General features: G+C 37.1%; 1 protein-coding gene across 5 annotated transcripts in view; it reads right to left on the bottom strand.

The window, feature by feature from the left end:
- LOC129771630 (PR domain zinc finger protein 1) overlaps positions 1-15,703 on the bottom strand; it is a 131,984-nt gene that overhangs the window by 39,924 nt on the left and 76,357 nt on the right. Inside the window, exon 1 of one of the 5 annotated variants that reach the window (XM_055775479.1) lies at positions 8,065-8,506. The exons of 3 other annotated variants lie outside the window; for them this stretch is intronic. The gene's annotated coding sequence lies outside the window, so the exon portion shown is untranslated. Of the gene's footprint in view, positions 1-7,985; positions 8,507-15,703 lie in introns of those variants that run through there. One more of the 5 variants, XM_055775477.1, reaches the window with a different exon arrangement.

Below are 15,703 nucleotides of genomic sequence, written 5' to 3' on the forward strand. Positions count from 1 at the left end.
TTGTTTCTTTGTAAACATTGATTCTCACCAAATTTCATAAACATTGGATTCTTTTCAAGGTTGTCATATTAGTGGTCGTGAATTTAGGAGAAGCAGTTTTGTAAGTTTGGTCATTACAAAACAAGTGGCCACAAGTTATATTTACGCCATCACATTCACTAGGCTGACAGTGAAAATTGTGACGACATGGGATGGTGACATCAGGTCCTGCTAAAGCGTTCTTTTCTAGAACGGCAACTACTAGCAAGATTTCGACTAAAAGCCAGGCGTATGATACTATTGGATTCAACGGGATTATTGTCGGCAGAGTTCTGGATGCACATCAGTTGTCGAATTTCTGATAATAATTTCTAATTTATTTATTTGATTAAATAACTCCATGACGGTTCAAGATGAATGCTCTGGAAAATACATTTTTTCTGGGATTTCAATTTTTTTGTGGTTTTCATTCTTAGAATAAAACTGAAATGCCTTCGATGTTTGGATAGAAATGTGAAATGTTTATTTCATGTTCAAAGAAAAGGCAATACTAATATAGAACAAATAAATAAATTGGAAAAAGACATTCGATTTTTCAAAGATCGATTCAGCAAAGATCGATTCTTTGATACCGATTTAATCAGTGAATCGATCTCTGCGCCGTTTAGAAAATCGATTTATCAAGATTGATCTTTATCAAGATTGATTTTTTTTTTGCGGCATATGGCCTGTTTGTGGTTTACTTCTACAAAAATGCGCAAACAATCAGCCTATTGAGGACCACGGAAAATTCTGAAAAAAAATAACTCTCAAGTTTCGTTCCAATCTAGAGTGAGAAACAGGCGAATTGAATTGATAATTACGCAGTCCTACTTCAGCAATGCCTCAACAACTTGCTGTATTTGTTTTCCTTTTATTCGAAGTTTTCCTGAACTCTGAAAATTTATTTGTCTTTTCATTAGCTTTCCATTCGTATCGTGCAAGGTTCCAGTAGTATTGAATGCGAATAAAATACCCTACTTATAGGTATTCCACAACCAATGAATTGTAGTGTTGGAAAGATAATTTATTCCATTTCCCTGTGTATTCAGTAATGCTTTCGAATCCGGACGCTTTTTCGCTACATTCAATATCATACCAAAACCATGACATTTTTTGCATGTTGAACTTATGTGACTGATAGTTACTATTGTATCAGTTTAGTGTAGTGTCAAACATAGTACCTAGCTGTTAACGAGAAAATATAAAAATCAAAATACATATTTGTGTTTCACAGACCCATGTCCGGAATTAAAAGCACTTTCCGAAAATGATTTTGAAATCCAAACGGATCAAAAGATAACGATTCAATTTCTCATTGAAGGAGCTCTATAAGAGTATTTCAGAAGCCCTAGTATGGAGTGTTCTCGAAAATTAAAATCAAAATCATCTCATAAAAATATCTTGAGACGAATCTTTTGAGAATAACAGCTCATTGCCGTCCTCAACGAAACTAAAGCGATGGAGCTAAATAAAACTTTGTCGATATGAGCCGATAATAATTCAATTTCAATAATATTTTGACACGTCAGTAATCACACTTTATTTTTATTCGCGTGTGAATGATGTTGATATGCTATTGTGTTATAATTTATCTTTTGTTAATAAGATTTTTTTTTCTTTCAATATCCGGTATAGCTACCGGGTATCCGTTCCATCTCTACTGTATATAATCCAATCCTGTATATGATCGAGACGAAAAGCCGCTCTACAATTTGATCTTTGACACCCAACTTCTATCTATCCTAATTTCTCTGCAATATCGATATAAACAATTCCTGGTGAAAATTCAAGCAAAATCCTCAAAAATCAAGATTTTGACCCCACTGTGCATATGAAAAGCACTTAAATTTAAATTAAAAAGGTTGAAACATAATACTTTTTCGTGGAATAAGTTATATGTATTTGAAATATAAAAAAAAATTCAAACTGTATATAATCGAGTCCAAAATTGTATATAATCGAATCACATATAATCGAGTCCGACCTGTATACATATTTTTTTTTGTTTTTTAAACATTAAAGAAGAATTTCAGTTTTGATTCATCCCCTTAAAGTCAGAAAACACCTTTCTCACATAAAACAATAACATTTATCAGGATTCTTTCAGAATGTGACAGAGGATCAGATTTGGTGAAAAAAAACCTTCTACACATATGTTCGAATTTCATCAATGACATCAAATTCTTCAATGAGTTATCGAACTTTATTTTTGTGTCGAGTTATTATGGCTTAAATTGACTTCACTTCGAAAAGTATTCTACGTACAAGGATTCTGTTGCTTCTGTTTGAAAGACGAGAAAGAAGAAGTACAGAATATGATTGAGAAACCTCTAAATTGGTGGATTTAAAAAAGCGAAAGCGAAACATAGAAGTTAGTGGTTGTTAAAGTGTTATTGCTAACATTACCCCATAAATGCATCGTTTCTATCAACCAAATTAAAGCTCTCTAAGCCCTCTACAATTCGTTCTTTGACACCCAACTTCTATCTTTCTCAGTTTTGTTGCAATGTCATTTTCAAAATTCAATAAAAATTTTCAAAAATTACGATTTTTGCTGAACTGTACTTATGATAACCGATTAACTTTTACCTCAACTTATTACATTTGTTTCATAAAATAAGCCACATTTGGAACATATTTTTTCTTTCAAACTGTATTTAATCGAGTCTAAAATTGTATATAATCGAGTTCGACCTGTATCATAGTGTACACTGGAAGATCGGATTAATGAATGCCCTTCATTGTCAAAAAATATGCAGCAGCATTTTTTTCATCGAAAATATCGTGGAATGAATCGTCTCCATGGCCCAAGCTGGATTTCCTGTCAGTGAAAAAGTTGATATTTGCAGTTAGGAAAAGTCGACAAAAATCTCAGAAAGTTGGATTCCCTCAAACTCACCTGAACAAGGATTAATAGGTACATGGTTCCAAGCAGTAGGTGTGTATCTCAAGGTTTTTGATGTTGTGTACATGCTTGGTGACCCAAGTATGAGTTTTGCATCGAAAAAAAATAATAGCTCTAAAAAGTAGTCCGAAGCCAGTTTGCATGAAGAATTTTAAATGTAAAAGTTAAAACAAAAAACTGTTTGTTTTCATGGTGACCCTAATATAACTTAGAACAAAAGCGCTAAATCGGCTGTATTAAAAAATAGAAATAAAATTTGTTCTACAAAGTGGCTACAAATAACTGAAGCTACAACATTGTCCAACAATGTTTCCTTCTTCTATTTTTGACAACATGAACATTAGCACTCCACCTTATATGACAACTTTGTCGAAGACAGTTTCTGTCTCGAGGGTAATTGTCGAGCTCTAGATGCAAGTTTCCACTTGAATTCGATCCCTGGGCCATTGTGCGATGACTTGTGAGAATGCAATAAATAATTTAATTAATAAAAAAAATTCTTCATTAAACGAGATTCCATTTAGTCCCGCTACTTATGACGCACCCGTTGATAAGTTTTACAACAATCAATGTATAATTTCTCTCAAAGAAATGCTGCCGATAACATGTGTCCGGAATTAAAAGCAAAAGTGTCCGGATTAAAAATCACGACACAATGAAGAAATTTTGAAATTTTGAACTAATATAACATGGTTTCGTGGAATTCTGTGATTCATAACTTACATAAATATCTTCTAATCATGTGGAATGAATTTTAAATTCTAAATTTATGGTTTTTTAGTCTTCTTCCAAGAATCGTGATGAAGATTTCTCAGAAAACTTCACTTCACGGAAGATCTGTATGTTTGTCATTACCTACATCTCCTCTGGGTTTCGCGAATTATATAAACCAACACTTGTGTGTTTAATACTTGTATTTTTAATGTACAATTATCGGCATAGACTTTCAGCAATCAAAATGATTCGGTAGTATTTTTATCTTAACTTGTCTTTATTTTTATTTTGACATAATGTGATCAAATTTTGATAGTTCTCAAGGAATTTTACATAGACACTAGGTGACAGATGGTGTCATCGGTTCCATCTTTACAATAAATAGGTTGGTTTCGGTTCCCGTTAAGGTAGATGTAGTATACTGCCGTTCTACGCATAGTTGTCCCATGTTACTTTTTGACGACTTTCACTTTTCTTCATAAAACGTTGTTTTTATGCATAATTTTGTTCTTTACGGAAAACCACAAAAAAATTTTTTTGATTTTTTTTTCAAAAGTTAGGGATAAACTATATCCCCAACTTTTGAAAAAAAATCATCAAGTTCAATTGTCCCATGTTGATATTCTATTCATAACTGTCCCACCATGTATTTTTTGTAGATCCATATCGAATTAGTCGGTTTAAGTACAAGAACTCCAAGCCACACTTTCAGCAGGCCTAATGTACTCTTTTCTGGATTGGAAGAACGAACTAATTCTCAAACAAATAAGATAAAGTTTAACAGAACACGTGTACACCTTGTTAGCGAATGCCTAATAACAATTAGATTTATATTCTGCGAAGGTGTTGCAGATCACTCATTTCTTCGTAAAACGATGTTTCTATGCATAAACTTTCGAAAAAAAACACAAAAAAAAATTATTGTTTGTTCCCAGTATATCAAAAGACAACATCAAGTGCAATTGTCCCATGTTGATATTCTAGGCATAACAGTCCCACCATGAATTTTTAAACCCGTAATCCAACTTAATTGATTCAGTGAGGAGATCTTATCACATTACATTAAACAATAGTATAGTGCTTATAAAAAATTCGGTATATTGCTAAATTGAAATGCTTAAAGCTTTTGGTAGACAAATGGTCGGTGTTAAGTCAGATGGGACCAAGTCGCAAAATTGAAAATTTCGAGTTATTGATTACATTTGGTTAAGCATTATGTAAGCTACATACCACATTTATCAGATTTGGAAAATCACGCATACAGCAGGAATAACGGATCGAAATTGTTATGACTGATCAACGAAAATCCCTCATAGTATGCAGTCAGAGTGGACCATGTACCATTTACCATGGCGAAATGGCTCTATACCATGTGCATACAGAGTGGACCATGTACAGGGTTTTACAACTTTAAATTCCGAAAGTAAATTGAAATAAAACACACTTAGAATTCGAATTTCGATGAAACTTTTATTTCAAATTAAAGTTTGGTTTATGCCATTATGTGTGAAATACAACATCATTCAAATGTCCACCTAGGGCATCCTCGCACACACCTTGATCCGGAAAAGGTAATTTTCGATGACTTTTCGGCACATATGGGGCGGTATCTCGGTCATAACTTCACGAATGTTGTCTTTAAAATGTTCAAGAGTTTGCGGAGAGTTGGCATAGACACGGTCTTTCGCATAACCCCACAAAAAAAGTCTAGCGGGTTCAAATCGCATGATCTGGACGGCCAATTGGCATCACCAAAACGCGAAATAATGCGTCCTTCAAATTTCATTCGCAATATGGCCATGTTCGGTCGTGTTGTGTGGCACGTGGCGCCGTCCTGCTGAAACCACATGTCATCCGTATCCATATCTTCAATTTGTGGCAAAAAAAATCGGTTAACATGCGGCCATAGCGCTCACCATTCACAGTTACCGTCTCGACGTCCTCATTTTCAAAGAAATACGGCCCGATGACTCCACCAGACCATAATGCGCACCAAACAGTGACTTTTGGCGGATGCAATGGCCTCTCAACAATCACGTGTGGATTTTCTGAGCCCCATATACGGAAATTTTGGGTGTTCACATAGCCACCGAGCTCGAAATGTGCCTCATCGCTGAAGAAAATTTGATGCGAAAATTCAGCATTTTGTTGCTGTTGTTCGTTCACCCAATCGACGTATGCCCGACGCATTCCATGGTCACCACGCTCTAATTTTTGTACCAGTTGGACTTTATATGGATGTAGGTGCAAGTCCAAATGCAAAATTCACCACAATGATGTGTTTGACAAGCCCAATTGCTGAGCACGCCGTGGAATCGAAACATTCGGGTCATCCTCCACACTGGCAGCAACAGCTGCAATATTTTCGGCCGAACGCACATTACGATGATGCACAGGTTTCACAATATCCGCTACGGATCCAGTTTGTTCGAATTTACGCACTACATTAGCGATTGTGTGCTCTGTAGGCCGTCCATGACGACCAAAATCCGTCCGTAATGCTCGAAAAACATTTGCCGGTTTTTCATCATTTTTATAGTATAATTTAACAAAATTAACACGTTGGGCGATGCGAAAACGATCCATATCGTAAAATGGCAGACATTCAACTAACGATATGACGCTTTGGTTGACAGCTATGTCAAACGGTTGTCAGCGCAGGGCTGTATACTTTCGGAAGCCCGAAATGGAAAACCCTGTATATTGAATTTAAACAATTTTCAAGCGCCGAATTCAAACCAACAAAACATTTTCTTAAAGCTAACAGGTATCTTGTCGAAATGTGCGTGAACCCGTTAGTGTAAAATGTGCACATTCGGAGTATATTAAAAAATAAACTTGGTCCACTCCGACTGAACGGATCAATGAAAAATGCTGGTCTTCAGTGTGAATCAACGCAAAATGTACTATTTCAGAGTGCGATTTAGGCATGTAGCGTTGACAATGAATTCAAATATGACGATTCTATTGATCTAAGATGATTGAAAATTGGAAGTTTATGCTTAACATGTTTGCCGTGCAATATTCATGCCAACAGTAGATGGAAGAGACTATTATGCTGAACGCAAACAAATGTTTATGCAGTTCCAAGCTCACAATCCTTCTCACTCTAATTTTCATAGCAGAATGGCACACTTTGACTCACAACTGTTAATTGATTGAGAAATATTTCGAAATTGTTCAGTCATAGTGAACCAACTCTTAAAAATGCTTCATTTGGTTCAGTCAGAGTGGACTATGTACACACAGGGAGCCAAATAACTGCCTTTTTTGGCATGATAATTGATGTTTTTTTACAACTATCATACGTCAAAGTATTGCCAGAGAGTAGCTAATATTTCTGAGAACAATATCGAAAGAAAAAATTAAATGCTTTGGAAATTGCAGAGCATTAAACTTTATGTTTGTTTTTCTCGAAATCATAAAAATTTCACATGGTCCGGTCTGACTTAAGACCGACCAAATATGCGAGAAAACTTTGATTACGTTTTTCTCAGTTACTGATTTTGGAACATGGAACAACTATGCGTAGAACGCCAGTATACATAAAATTTTTTTTTCTTGAGCGCCCTTTTTTCAAATACTGAATGCATGAATAATTTGTAATTGATCTCAGAATACACATTGTTGCAATTTGAAGCAATTCTTGCTTGAGCTTGAGTTATACAACAGATTCAAAACAAGCTCACAAGCGCATTTTTGCCTTTGTCACCAGTTACGTCACAACCAACGACCAGTTGTGTATATAACGCTGAATTGTGCGAGAAGCAATCAATAAATCCTCTACGCTTCGAGACGATGCATCGATACAACTGCTGATATTATTGCGGATGCACCCACACAGACGTGATTCTCAAGCGCATTCAGTCCAGAAATTCGCGGCTCCGACATATTAGCCACTCGCGGAAGCTGCTAAATTACGCACCCATTTGTTACATTGCGATTGTGCTGGATCGATGGAGACGCGTGATCGTTCGTAATTGTTCGGATGCACTTAGTGCCACTTTTCGTACTCCCTTTTTCTCGCTTCGAGGGTGGGTAGTTTGAATGCAGTTGGTGTGCACCATCTCTCTGTCCCTCTCGCTCTCGTTCGTTCGCGTACGGAATGCGCGTGAAAACAGTTTTCCACACTCTGCCACTCTGCCACTTCAGCTGCCCCAACGGTGCGCGTGTGTTGGTGCGCGTGGGAGGTTCGGGTGGGTGGAAGATTTACCGACTGCTCCAGTAACCTTGAAAATAGGTGCGCGCGGAGGGAGTCCAGTCGGTTGAAAATAGAAAAAAAATCCCGCGCGGGAGGCGATGCACACGGAAAAGATGCACCACATTCCGACTTGATAACACTTACATTTGGTTAGGACAAATGCGCCCTTCCTTGGGATGGGATGACTAGACTGGGCTGGGGGGAAAAATAGCTCAACTCTCACTCTCGATCGTATCCGGTTCTGGTTGGATCCCGGTGATACAATTCCTCGTCGTCGTCGTCTCACTCGTATGAACTTTCACTACAATTAGTTACAACCGGGACCTAAAAATAGTTTCATTCGGGCCGGTATATCCCAATGTCTTTCGAGGGTGGGAAGTCCACACACTGCTCCTATATTTCTTTAAATGGTTCATTGAAATTTTCCTCCTCACTACTATGTTACACTATTTAGAGGAACATCCTCTTTGTGTCGATCGTTTCATTCAGAGTATTTCCTCACTAAGGGGTAGCACTCTGCTTGTGTTTCGACCAAGGCCATCAGGTGGCGGTGGGCCATCCCGAAAAACAAGAACCAAAAACAAACCGCGTATCGCGAAATCAAAGCGGATCAACTCTTTCACGGTCGCGGTCTTCCTCAGAACTGAACGGGAATTCGCTCGCGAAACTATACTCGAGGCCCTTCTAGTTTGCGATTCGGGGCAAGGGAAGAAAATATTGCACAATTTTTCACTACCACCACCATCGATACCACCCCTGCTGCCGCCGCCGTGTACTACAGCACTACCGTCGCATCGTTCGTCACTACTCGCTGCGTTAGTGGAAGCTCGTTGAAGTTCAAGTGCATGTAGTAGTAGTTCCCGACCACCGACAGTGATGACCGCAATGGCGGCCATCTCTCGTCAGCCTTCATCCGCCAGACGCGGCAGCGGATGTCAGTCAGTTGAGGGAACGTCGGCCATTGAGCGACATGACTACGCGTGCCATCCGGCCAGGAATAAAACCCCTGGGCCACTCTTCGAAACCCTTTTTGTGTGACGATAGGGACACCCCCAAAGCGTCTTCCGTGTACCGTGTCATTCTTTTTTTTTTTGCAACGAGTTTCCAGACTCTTGCAACTGCATCGATGCAGTTTCACTTTTGCTCACGCGTGTGCACTATACTCTTATCAATATAGTGTCATCACAAACGGGGCGGGGGACGGGCCGGAGAAGACACACGCTTCTCCCTGTGCACACACAGGGATCGATAGTGGGCAGTAGTCTGCTGTGTACATAAAACCACTAACGAACGTTACTGCAAACACATGATAACGAGAAACTAATCACTCTCCGCTTGGAGTTGGATGGGAAAAGGATGGCAATAGGGTTGGTGTGTGCATAATCCTGTGTGTATTTGTGTAGGTATATACATAGAATCTGGTGGTATCATATTGCACATTAGCTGAAAAAGTAAAACCAAAATGGAAAGTTTGATTGCGTAGCTGTCTACAGTTACTTCCATGGTGTTGAAAATTTATTCAAAACTTTATATTTTTCTGAGATGTTCTAGAGTATCGGAACCATGAGTAGTTTTAGCTGGTTTCGAACACATTACATTACGAAGTCTTCGTTAAATCTACATTCTGTATAACTAAATTGAAATGAAAGGTTCTATTCTGTAAAAACCTAGAATTTTTTTGATAACCTGTTATGAGTGAAACCCACAGAACGAAAAGGTAAACCGTGTGATTTTTATCGGCATTTTGTTGAAGTGCTTCTTTTCCTTCGACGGTATAAATGGCCACACGAAGTAATTCTGGTGAACTAGAAATCACTCATCTTTGGATAGATGATCGGTCAAATTTTCACTGCATCAGTCGGGAACAAGAAGTGTTGTATTGAAGTAGCGCCTTTACTTTCTCTAAAAACACAATTTTCCGAAACATAACGTTGTTCTTAATTGTTCAATCCGTGAAAGTGTAAACTCTGAACTGAAACTGAAAGCAGGCGGCCCGATTTGTTCTGGTAATCCATAACTTTGTAAAATAACATAGGGTTTCATCATTTTTTACATTTATGTATTATTTTTACATTATTTTACATCAATGAAGCAAAATAGTGATATCAGTAAAATTGCAGTAAAAAATAAAATAGTTTTGATTCAAAAAATGACTTTATCTTCAATATACTATTCAATAAGTTCAATACAATTTTTTTCGTGAAAGCCTAACCGTTTCCCCGCATTTTTTTTTTCATCCAACGAAAAAAAAATTCCACGTAGATTTTTTGAGTTTCGGAAGAGATGAGTCGGAGAAATTCAAATTTCGCTTTTAGGATGAATTTTCCAAGTCTTCATTTTGGCTAATTTTATCTTTACAACATTGGTGGTGCATTGTCATTCTGATAGAATGCATTTCTCTGTTGGAAATCATTTTTTTTGTAACGAATTGTTTCTGTTCACCCTTTCCGCAAGAATATTCTCATGTCATTGTTCACCGGTTTGAAGGCAATCAATTTTGAGAATTACTTTTTCGTTCCATGAACGTCCATGGACGCTCTCGACGAATAACTGGGTTCACTCCTCGGCTGTTTGTTTTCGCAGTTCAGGATCATAATGATGAACCTAAGTTGCACCCACAATCACGCTATTGTCATTAATCCTGATAATTTGAATCTACAATCTTGTGAACCTAGAATCCTACGTGGATTCAGTGCGCAAACGTTTTACTAGCGAGACGCTATCACCAGCAAAGCCGACACAGCCTTTGCTATTGTCTGTTCAAAAAACGCAATGTATTGTCATGACATTACAGTGCGTATGTTCAATCAAAATTTGAAGTCCGGTTGGATTCGGTCTCAATTATTGCTGAGGATTACTTCATACACACATTTTCAGTATGGTAAAAATCGACGAAGTCGACGAAATAGGCCCTGAGAAAATCAAGGGCCTGATCACGAACATCACTGTCACAAACGCTTCACTTATTCTTTTTGTGTCTATCATCATTGTCACGGACAATTGCGTGTAAAAATGAAGTGAAAGAGTTCATTTCCGTTTATAAGAGACATGTCAGTTGCATAATTTCGGGCGTTTGAACGTACGTGTCGGCTGCATAATTTCGGACGTTTGAACGTTATGTAGGTAAAATTAATAAGCGTATGAGATAATATTCCATTTAATTGAACGTATGTTTTAGAATGACAAGTTTGCGATTATACCTCGATGATTCGGTATTTCAATCCAACCATTCGAACTCATTCCATGAATCATTCGCTTGGTGCGTTAGTTTGCTGAATCAAGCGCTGGTTCAAAGATGAGGAGGAATACTTGGTTGCTCTTGAATAATGTAGTTGTTGAACATATGGGAATGTAATTTTATTTCCTCTTTCTATAAATTACTCTAGAGATAAAGCATGACTATCATGAGTTTAATAATCAATATCTCGCATACTCTTGTTCTCAGCTCTGTCTTACTCGTTTGAATAGTGAGAAGTATTTAGTATAGGTCAACGTTAGAATCATTTTTTAAGAACCGTTTCTACAATTTATATCTTCTATATCTCAGAATAAACCCGAATTTATCCATCTCATGATCAGTATAATCTGAGCTACTCCCATATGGGATTCTGAAGTTTAATCCTCTTATCCTTCCCATTCTCGTGTAATTTGATATACGGGACATGAGGTTTGATATAATTGTTCAAACAGAAACTGGTCAGTAGCGTCGGTTAGAAGCATAATTTTCATATGAAACATTTGATGAGTTCCAAGGAATTTGCCAAAAGCAGGAAATGATGATTCTTTAGACGGATGTCAAAATTATGGAAAAAGAACTAGAGAATAATTTAAAAATTATTAATCTGAAAGCTTCGCAATGATAGATTCAGTTTCTCCTTATTTGAAACATAAATATTCTTTCATTCAAAGTATGTCTTCAAAACAATATCGTTGAAAACATCTATTACTTAAAACAAAAGATCAATGGCCTTATTCGATATAGCTATCGTCCTGATTCGGGTCTTGTCCATCAATTGCGAATGTTTGAATTACAAAAACCAGCTCTTCAATGTTGGAAAAACATTACAGTTATTATTTTATATTCAATATATTTTTATATATATTCATTTAGGACAATCGAAATTAAACCTTCCACCATGTTTCAATTGGTCTACGGGAGCTACATTGTTAGTCCTCAATTACATCTCATAGCGCATTTATCGAATCCAAATAAACAAATTTACGTCTTCTGAATACGTCAGGATTTCGTGCCACCAAGCGGGTAAATTGCTGTTTGTTTATCTTTGCTTTCTTAAAAAGCAAGACAAGATTCAAAATGTTAGCAAAAAAGCTAAATAAATCCGAAATTAAACTTACTCCATTTCGCGTGACTAGCTTTCACCATCTAAAACACAAGTGACAAATAAACTTGTTTTTCCCCGTGACATGACAGTATCGTGGTATTCATCGAGTTCATCAAAGTTCGAGTTTTAAACCAATCTGATTCCGGAATATGAATGACTGTTCGCCGGGTCAGCTAGTATCCTCATAATATTTACGCTTGGTCAATCCTCTAGCCTCCATCATCATATTATGTACAGAAATAATCATTTCTTCGGGAGTAGTAAATTTTAAACGGTCAGAGCAAGGATCATATTCATGACTCGAAGTGACTGCGCTGAGATTCCGCAACCCAGTCATACATCGTTATTTCGGAAGAAACCTCATCACCCAACACATTTGCCATTTCTTCAAAAAAAAAAAATCATAGGCTTCAAACTTCTTACCACGAAGAATTTTCTTAAAGCGCGATGATTATTTTTCCATTGAATGCTTCGTGAACTTTTTAACATCCCAATAATCCAACGAAATTGTCAATGAAAATGAAACGCAAGGATCAGTCTGTGAAAAAAATCATTATGGATAGCATAGTAAAGTCCATCGTTTCAAGTTAAACGTACGTAAGTTATCGTAACGTCATAGGTTATTCGATATAAAAAAGATTTAAAAAAAATGACGCTTAAGTCGGGCTTAGTGCTTTTTTTCGGGGAGGCAATCGTGAGAAAAAAACCACAGCGGCGACTCGATAGTGTAATGTGAATGAGATATGTCATACACAGCGGTGCGACTTCAGATGCGGTTTCAAAGCCGCGATGGTGTTTCGATGAAATGATGCACCGCGTCGGTTAAGTGAAAGTATTCGTATATTTTTGCACCTGTTTTGTCACAAGCACATACTGCTTTTATTCTACGCGCTTTTTGACAGCTCCACCCAGCGTTGCCAAGTATTATTTTCCACAATTAGTATACGAATAAAAACTTTTATCGAATCTCTGGAAAAATATTAGCAGAGCAACTATAATTCGGGTACAATACTTTACAGAACCGAGATGCAAAACGGAACGGAAATGTGTATTTACGTTTTTAAAATCATTGATGACAGTTTTCACAGTCAGCTGATTCCGGAGGAGGAGTCGATTAGGACTTAGCCGCCGAATTACATCTTATGTTTTTATTCTTTTCTAGAATTACCCTTGCTTAGCCCGTAGATGGTAATTGGCCGCTTCAAGGAATTTTCACGACTTTTTTTTTTTTCCAAATCATTTATTTGTAAGGCTCAATCGCATGAGCTTTGCGGAGCCACTAATTCATGATTTGTTTTTACAGAATTTCAACTTAAATCTATGTTTAGTAGGTTTCGACCGATTACTCGCGGTTTACTCGAGGTTAGAGGGGCAACAATTTTTGTGGGATGGATCAGGTTAGGGATATGGATATGAGGTATCGTCTCAACCGAGAGTTGCCGCACGCACTGTAGCATTGTGCATAAAGACCAGGGATAGCATCTGGTGTTCGAATTTTTCACGACTTAACAATAGACGAATTTCATACCAACTCGACTAGCCATTGCACAATGGTTCAGGAGGTGCATTTAAGTGGAAATTAAAATTTAGAGCTCGACAGTTCTTCTTTAGACAAAACCTGTCTTCGACAAAGATGTTGCACATAATAGAGCGCTCATTTTTATGTTATCAAAAAGAGGGTGACCAAAATTGTCGATGAAATAAAAAATATAACTTTCTTATCTTCATAGATAGAGGTAAACATAGTTTGACAAAGTTGTAGTCCCAGTTATTTTAGATATCTTTGTAGAACAAAGTTTTTTTCTGTCTCTTGAAATAACCGATATAGCGTATTTTTCCTAAGTTACGTTAGGGTCACCATGACGAAAACTGTTTTTTTTGCTCTAACTTTTATATTGCAAATTCTATATGTAAACTGTCTTCAGAAGACTTTTAGAGCTTACCGATACAAACATTTTGCGATGCAGAACATGTCAATATCTCAACTCCACTCGAAGTTATTGATATTTCTTCCCAAAAAATACGCGCTCTTCATTTGTTTGTTATTCTTTCTGGGGCAAACATAAACAAAGTTTATTGGCGGAATTTGAAAGCACATATTCCACAGACATCTCTTTCTTTTTTCTTTCTACATCTTTTTTGGGATTGCACAAAGAAATGGCCAAACGACGACGACAACGGGGATCGAACCAGGGCAGGCTAGAACGAAAAGTTGTTTTACACGACCACGCTATCCACATGGCTAATGACGCTGTTCAGCAAATGCGTGATAATATTGCACCTCTACATAATGTGTGATTCTCAAAATTATGTTGTTTTATTATGTTTCAGCATCATAAAATGTTGGTCTTAATAAGCTCTAAAAGTCGTACGAAGACAGTTTTGATGATTTGATTGCAGCCCACAGAATGAACGTTTCATCCTGAGACCAACAAGAATATTGATTTCGGACCAGATGTCTGTTAAGTTTGGACCAAAATACTCGGAAACATTCTTTGTCATCAAACCTAGTTCAAGACAATGTAGCGTAAGCAGTATAGTATAGTTTTATGTATTGTTCGCAAACATGTAAAATTGGTCGGAAAACATAGCAGAAGAAAATAATTTGTTTAGAATCTGTAACATTTTTGTACTACTCCAAACAATTGTTACCATTCAAAGAATATGTGAAGCGAAGAAAATTAGTTACGAGTATTAAAGAAAATAATCTCCAGAAATCTTATAACATTTAGAAAACATTGACATCTAGCGTTGTGTGCATCCCTGTTGTTGGCACTTAGTTGAAGAAATAGCTGATCTCAGATTCAGCTCATTTTAAGGATCAAGAAATAACGTGGATAATCGGAGTCTCTTAAAAACGGTACAAACAATGCTAAGAAAGTTGCTTTCTCATTTGCAGTGATCAGCATTTCATAAATGCGGCTCTCGTTTTGCACTCGATTTCCTGGTACTGGATGTCATGTTAGAAACTGGAAACTGGTACTGGATGTAACGCAAAAAAAACTAATGTGTCGAGTTACTATCTTCGAATCTCGGTTGAATCGCAACAAAATCAGTCCGTTCTTGAAGCTTGCAATAAGCCACTTGCAGCAACATTTAGCGGTTGTGGTCGAAATACGGTGAGCCGGCGCGAACGGTGACCAAAATATTTTTTTCTGGGTATAGACCGGGTATAAACCGTTCAAAACGAAGAACTTCAGAATGATTTATTCAGTTTGTAAAAACTACAAAAATTCTTACATTATTTGCACTCAGAAAAAAGTATGTTTTTGGAGCATTCTAATTTTCAACATATGCGTATAGTTCTATGAATAAATTAGAATAGAAATGAATCAAAAATCTGATGAATAGAATTTTTGTATTATTCATTCGCCTCTAGCCTCGAAAAAGCCCTATTAGAATAACGAGCAATAGTGGGTCCAGGGAATGAACCCATGGTTATTCGCTTACTAAGCTTACTTAGCGTAGCCGTTATGCCTACACCCAAACTAGCGTTGTCAGAAAGCATTTCATTTTCGA

Source organism: Toxorhynchites rutilus, chromosome 2 (genome assembly GCF_029784135.1).
Source record: "Toxorhynchites rutilus septentrionalis strain SRP chromosome 2, ASM2978413v1, whole genome shotgun sequence".
NCBI classification, from domain to species: domain Eukaryota; kingdom Metazoa; phylum Arthropoda; class Insecta; order Diptera; family Culicidae; genus Toxorhynchites; species Toxorhynchites rutilus.